Source organism: Tupaia chinensis, unplaced genomic scaffold, assembly GCF_000334495.1.
Source record: "Tupaia chinensis unplaced genomic scaffold, TupChi_1.0 Scaffold000048_1, whole genome shotgun sequence".
Taxonomy (NCBI): domain Eukaryota; kingdom Metazoa; phylum Chordata; class Mammalia; order Scandentia; family Tupaiidae; genus Tupaia; species Tupaia belangeri.
Window position 1 is genome coordinate 5,565,145 of NW_006159506.1, and position 5,631 is coordinate 5,570,775.

Sequence of the window (5,631 nt, forward strand, 5' to 3'; positions counted from 1 at the left end):
GTGTATAGTACTCTGGGCTAACTATGATTTAGTATCTCTTCAGTTCAAAATCTCAGTTCAAACAATGGCCGTATGTCAACATGTTCCTCCTTTTGAAAACATATTTTATTAAACCTTTAGCCTGGAATCGGAGATTCTAAAATTGGAAAGCTACAGGACCATCAGGTGGCCTAGTGGTTAAGGTGCTGGATTCCCACATGACCAACTGCAGTTTGAGTCTCAGACCCAGAGGCCTTAAACTCATGCCAGGTATATGTGCATGCATGCCCAAAATCCCAAGAGGAAAATGAAGGAGAAGAGACTGTGGCATGACTATCTCCCCTGGAGGGTGATTTCTCACTTTCTCTCTCTCTGTCTCTCTCCATCTCTCTGGCAAGTGCATGTACCTTGTAACACCCCCCCCAAATGAGAGTTAAATAGCTTTGAATTATTAAACTCAAGAAAAATTTGCATACATTGTAGTAAACAAAGTCATATCTTAAAGCACAAGAACTAAAGAAAGTTGACTCTAAAACAATCAATAGTACGGACCACTCTGCAATAACAGAATCAAGGTTTAAAGAATGTGACTACGGGGGACCAGCAGGTGGCATGGTGGTTAAGGCACTGGACACTCCCACATGGCCAACTGCAGTTCGAATACCGGACCTGGTGGCTTGCTTTCTCACTTTCCCTCTCTCTCTCTCTCTCTCTCTCTGGTCTAAATAAAATAAATGAATAAATAAATAAAATTAAATAAATAATTATTTTTTAAAAAAAAAGAATGTGACTATGAAGGGGTAGCACATGGGAGTTCCAGGAGTCATTGGACTGTGTATGACGGCGGGAATGGTCCCTTGAATCTATACTTGTGTTAGAATTCATAAATCTGTACACCCCAAAAAAGGAGTCAATAAACTTTTCAGCAGCACGCATTCCCTACATTTCATTTCATTATTTCTATGTTTGGTCTTTTTCTCTCAGTTACAGCAATCCTCTCCCCTGGCCATTAAAGTGATATTTGGTCTTTTAGATGATAAGAGAGAATAGTTAATCACCATCTTTAAGTCTTAAGCACTCTATTTATTGTTGCTTGAACAGTATCTTCAAGCATCCGTAAGAAAGTTAATCTGAATTAAGAGTGTGATATGACATTCCACTCTTGGTTTCTCCTAGTTCCTCTATTGACTCTCCCCAGCTTCCAGAGAAATGTGTGCTCAATAAATATTAACCACCAGACATAGGCCAGCAGCTCCCTGTTCCAGAATATGCCTCTTGTCAGCTCTCCCTGGGAAATAATCAGACCTACATTTAATGTACTTGTAACAATAGCAAAGTGCCTTCGGGACATGATGTGAAAAGTATAAGTCAGAAATCATTTTTGCTTTATTTATTATGCTGTCATTTACTGTCATGTGGTAAAGGCCAAAGAATCTAATTCCTTCCGCTACTGGAATTACGGCAGTTTGTCTTTTTTTTTTTTTTAATGCAGATTTCATATTTGCACAATGCTTAACTGGACTCTTGTAACCTGATGTTGCGGATCTAGTGTTCCCACTGTCCATGCACCAAGTTCTCACGTGGACAAAAGTGAACTCAACCTAAATATCTTGCTCTTACTTTAGCATTTCTTTGGGCTGTTGGCCTAAAATAAAATTAAAATATAGCATTTCTACATGAATATATGTGCATTTATGTCCTTGGCCCTTATCTGCTTTCTAAGTTTATTTATCTATTTCTTCCATGAAAGAGATAGCAGCCCCTCCCAACAGGGTCTTCATGCCATGATCCATCCTCAACCTCAGCCATCCAGGATCATGGGCTTAATGTGTACAGGAAGACCTCAGGATACAACTCTAGGGCCATCCTATGTAGCTCCAGCACCATGGAGCACTGCATCGCTGCAGCTGGCTACCAAGAAACCAAGCCATCAGAGAGTAGGAGAACTCCGGTTATAATGCCGGCAGTCCCAGCAGAGCTTGTACTCCCAAGTCTGGGTTCCTACTTGAGGAAGTTACAGGGGTTTTATAGTCTGGGTCACAGATGTTGCAGACCAGAAGAGTCACAAAACAGCCACAAAACAATTGCTTATAACATTTCCCCACAGGTGATTTACAAAAGTGGAATAGAAACACTTCCTGTTTGTAAGCAGTTAGCAAAGAGGATCCATATCATGAATGTTATTATTTTTTTAGAAACCAATGCTTACTTTCCACCAACCTTATTTCCATGTTGCCTAAGAGTCTGTAGAACAGCTTAAGACCACTCAGTGACCTGAGCAGTGGAGTCAGCAGATCAGTCTTCAGTGGCAGGCTGGGCATGCCATCTTCAACAGGGAACAGCGGAATAGGGACAGAGGGCATCTGCAGGTCTTCAGACCAGCCAATGACCTCAGTCTGAGCAGCCGTGAACTCAGGAGTTGAAGCCGTCCATTCACCCTGCAATTCCTCCTTGGTCATAGCCATCATTGCAACAGCCTACTCTTCCTTTTCCATCTCTTCAGGATCTCTAGAAGTAGCGATCAGCCATGACCTTCCACAGGTGTCCCTAGGAGATGGTGCCCTGCATGCACAGAACTTTCCAGGCTAGCGTCCACCACATCAGACTCACTGGCTTAGCTCCTTTCTTCTTATGGCAATGTCCATGTAGCACAGAAGAAGGTTGTTTGTTGCACAGAGCACTGGCAGGTGGATTAACATGTGACACCTCTGTGAGACACTGGTGGTCAGCCCTGGGATCAGCAACCACCAGACCACACGGATCCCAGCTGGTTTCCTGGATCTGGTTAGTGAAGGTTCCAAGAGTGAACACCTAGCAGAAGGAGTGGCACCAGTGGCAGCAGCAAACTCTAGCAGAGTCCATGGGCCAGTATTCCTGGAGGATATGACTCTAACATCAGCGGTGTTTCCAGTGGCAGCAATGGTGTGAGCTGCCAGCAGATGCTTCACTCAAGTCCTCTTCAGATTTATGATCTAGGCATCACCATTCTTCCTTCTGTACGTGTGCCATTTTATTCATAGGTCAAAGTTGGTGCCACCTAACTGGGTTCCTACTGCAAGGAATTTGAGAACACCTTTCTCCTTTATTTGCAGGGCATTGCAGACTCAAGACACTGTGAATAATTCCCTTTAAGTTACAAGAGGAATCCAAAACAATGCCATATGGACCCCTCTCTGGAAAGGTTTGAGCATTTTTTACCTTACTTGTGTTACGTAGATGTGGCCAACACTACGCCAGCCATCTTGAAGCAAGGGGAAGAGCCCCCATTTAAAATGATCTTCGTCATAGTTTTTTCCACTAATTCTACTTGCAGACTCAAGACACTGTGAATAATTCCCTTTAAGTTACAAGAGGAATCCAAAACAATGCCATATGGACCCCTCTCTGGAAAGGTTTGAGCATTTTTTACCTTACTTGTGTTACGTAGATGTGGCCAACACTACGCCAGCCATCTTGAAGCAAGGGGGAGATTCCCCCATTTAAAATGATCTTCATCATAGTTTTTTTCCATTAATTCTACTTTTATTTATTTATTTATTTATTTTGCCATAAGGCAAGAAGTGTGCTCGCCAGAGAGAGACAGAGAGAGAAACAGAGAGAGAAAGTGAGAAACAATACCCACACCCCCAGAGGGCAGAGTGGCCATGCCACAATCCTTTCTCCATTCTCCTCTAGAGGTTTTGGGCGCACACACACACACACACACACACCATGTGTTTTTCTGGCCATCAGTTACAAAACTCAAACCCATGAAGTTGGCCAGGTGAGACCTAGCACCTTAACCACCACATCACCTGTTGGCTGTGCAATAATTCTAACTTTTTAAGTATTGCCCTAAACTTATATTTATCTTAAGTACTGAGTTTTTTGGCAGCCCCTTAAATTTTGCAGCTGGGGTGAGGGCCTCACTTGTCTCACCCTAGTCCTGGATGACGGTACAAAAAAGTTCAAATGGATCAACGGCAATGACACTTGCTGATAAGACACTGTGCTCCACAGACTGGAACCACATGGGGTCTCCAGGTGGATATCTGGTCCAATGTAGCAGCTGAGCATGGGGGAGTGCACCTGTAATTCCAGAGACAGGGAGGCGAAGAAGGAAGGATTGTGACATTGCAAGGCACCATCTTTAAAAAAAATTTAAAAAAATTAAAATGGAAAGTAATGATATCCCCTTAAGACAAACTCAAAACATTGAGAAATATGACTTATTGATTTAGCTGCTTTTAATTGTGTTTTACCAACTATGTCAGGCTTCTGAGGTTTCCTTAACAAAATGTAGCCATGTGTCATTTAACAATAGAGATACATGCTGAAACACGTAATTGTAGGTGATAGTGTCATTGTGTGAACATCAGAGAGGGCATCACACAAACCTACCCAAGGTATATGGCAAGCCTATTATATTACAGGATGGTAAACACATGTGGCCCATCGCTGACTGAAACGTTATTTTGTGGTGTATGGCTGTACCACGTACCGGGTGGCTTAGAACAAATTTGTTATCTCCAGTCCAGAACTCAGAGATCAAGGTGTCAGCAGGGCCATGCCCTTTCTGAAAGCTCGAGGGAAGAATCCTACCTTGTCTCTTCCTCCCTTCCAGTGCTGGCTGTCGATCCTCAGTGCTCTCACCTTTGGGCTGCATCATTCCGTTCTCTGCCTCCATCATCACATGGCCTTCTCCCCATGTACCTTCCCATCATCTTAGGAAGACCTGACTTCCTGCTTACGATCTCACTCTACTCCAGGATAACTTCTTAATAAATTACATCTGCAATAATCCTATTTCCAAATAAGGTCACCTTTTGAGGTACTGTGGGCTAGAACTCCACCATATCTTTCTAGGGCACATAATCCATAATATCAACCAAACTACTAATACTAATTACACGTTACCTTTTACTTCCTGCCTACCTCTTTTGCTCTGTTCTTACCCACAGCATAGCTATAATCTTCTCTCTCTTCCCTGTTCCACCTTGCTTGCTGCCCACATCCATATAGATCTAATTTATCCATGTCGGTAAAGAGCTTGGGTCCTAATTAGTCCATAGTTCTTTGACCTACTTCATGTCTAAGGTATACGGCAAGCCTATTATGTTATGGGATGGTAAACATATGTTTACATTGCAACATACCATCTTCCTGTTCTCATTCAATTGATCCGAAACTCCTACTCAACTCATCTGCTTAAACTTTGCTACAGCCTACTCATGAATCTCATGTGAGAAGATTTCCATGTATAATATCCCTTTCCTAATGGTGTACTTCCCTTATTCCATGGGGAAAGTCTCCAGAACCCCTAATGTGAGCTACCAGCACACACAAGAGTCCATGTGGGAAGATGGGGGCCAGAGAAGAGAGAGACCAAAACCAGGATGGAGTGTTTGTCTATCAACTACACACTGGCTTTCTATTCTTTCCTGGCAGCCACCACCTTGGAGCAGTAAACCATTTGTTTAATCACTTTGCTTTTCTCTGACTGCTAGTAATGAAATGCTGCACTCTCTAAAATAATTTCCTGACTATTTGCTAAGATTCATCTCTGACATTTCATTAAATATGATCATTTAACTGTACAAGTACAAATGCATTTTTAATTTAGCTTACTGCAGATATTACAGATGTGGGGAAATGAATTCTTATTGCTCTAGG

General features: G+C 42.5%; 1 pseudogene; it reads right to left on the bottom strand.

Moving 5' to 3' along the window:
• Positions 1-2,235: 2,235 nt before the first annotated feature.
• LOC114009272 (40S ribosomal protein SA pseudogene) lies at positions 2,236-4,645 on the bottom strand (annotated as a pseudogene).
• Between the last annotated feature and the right edge of the window lie 986 nt (positions 4,646-5,631).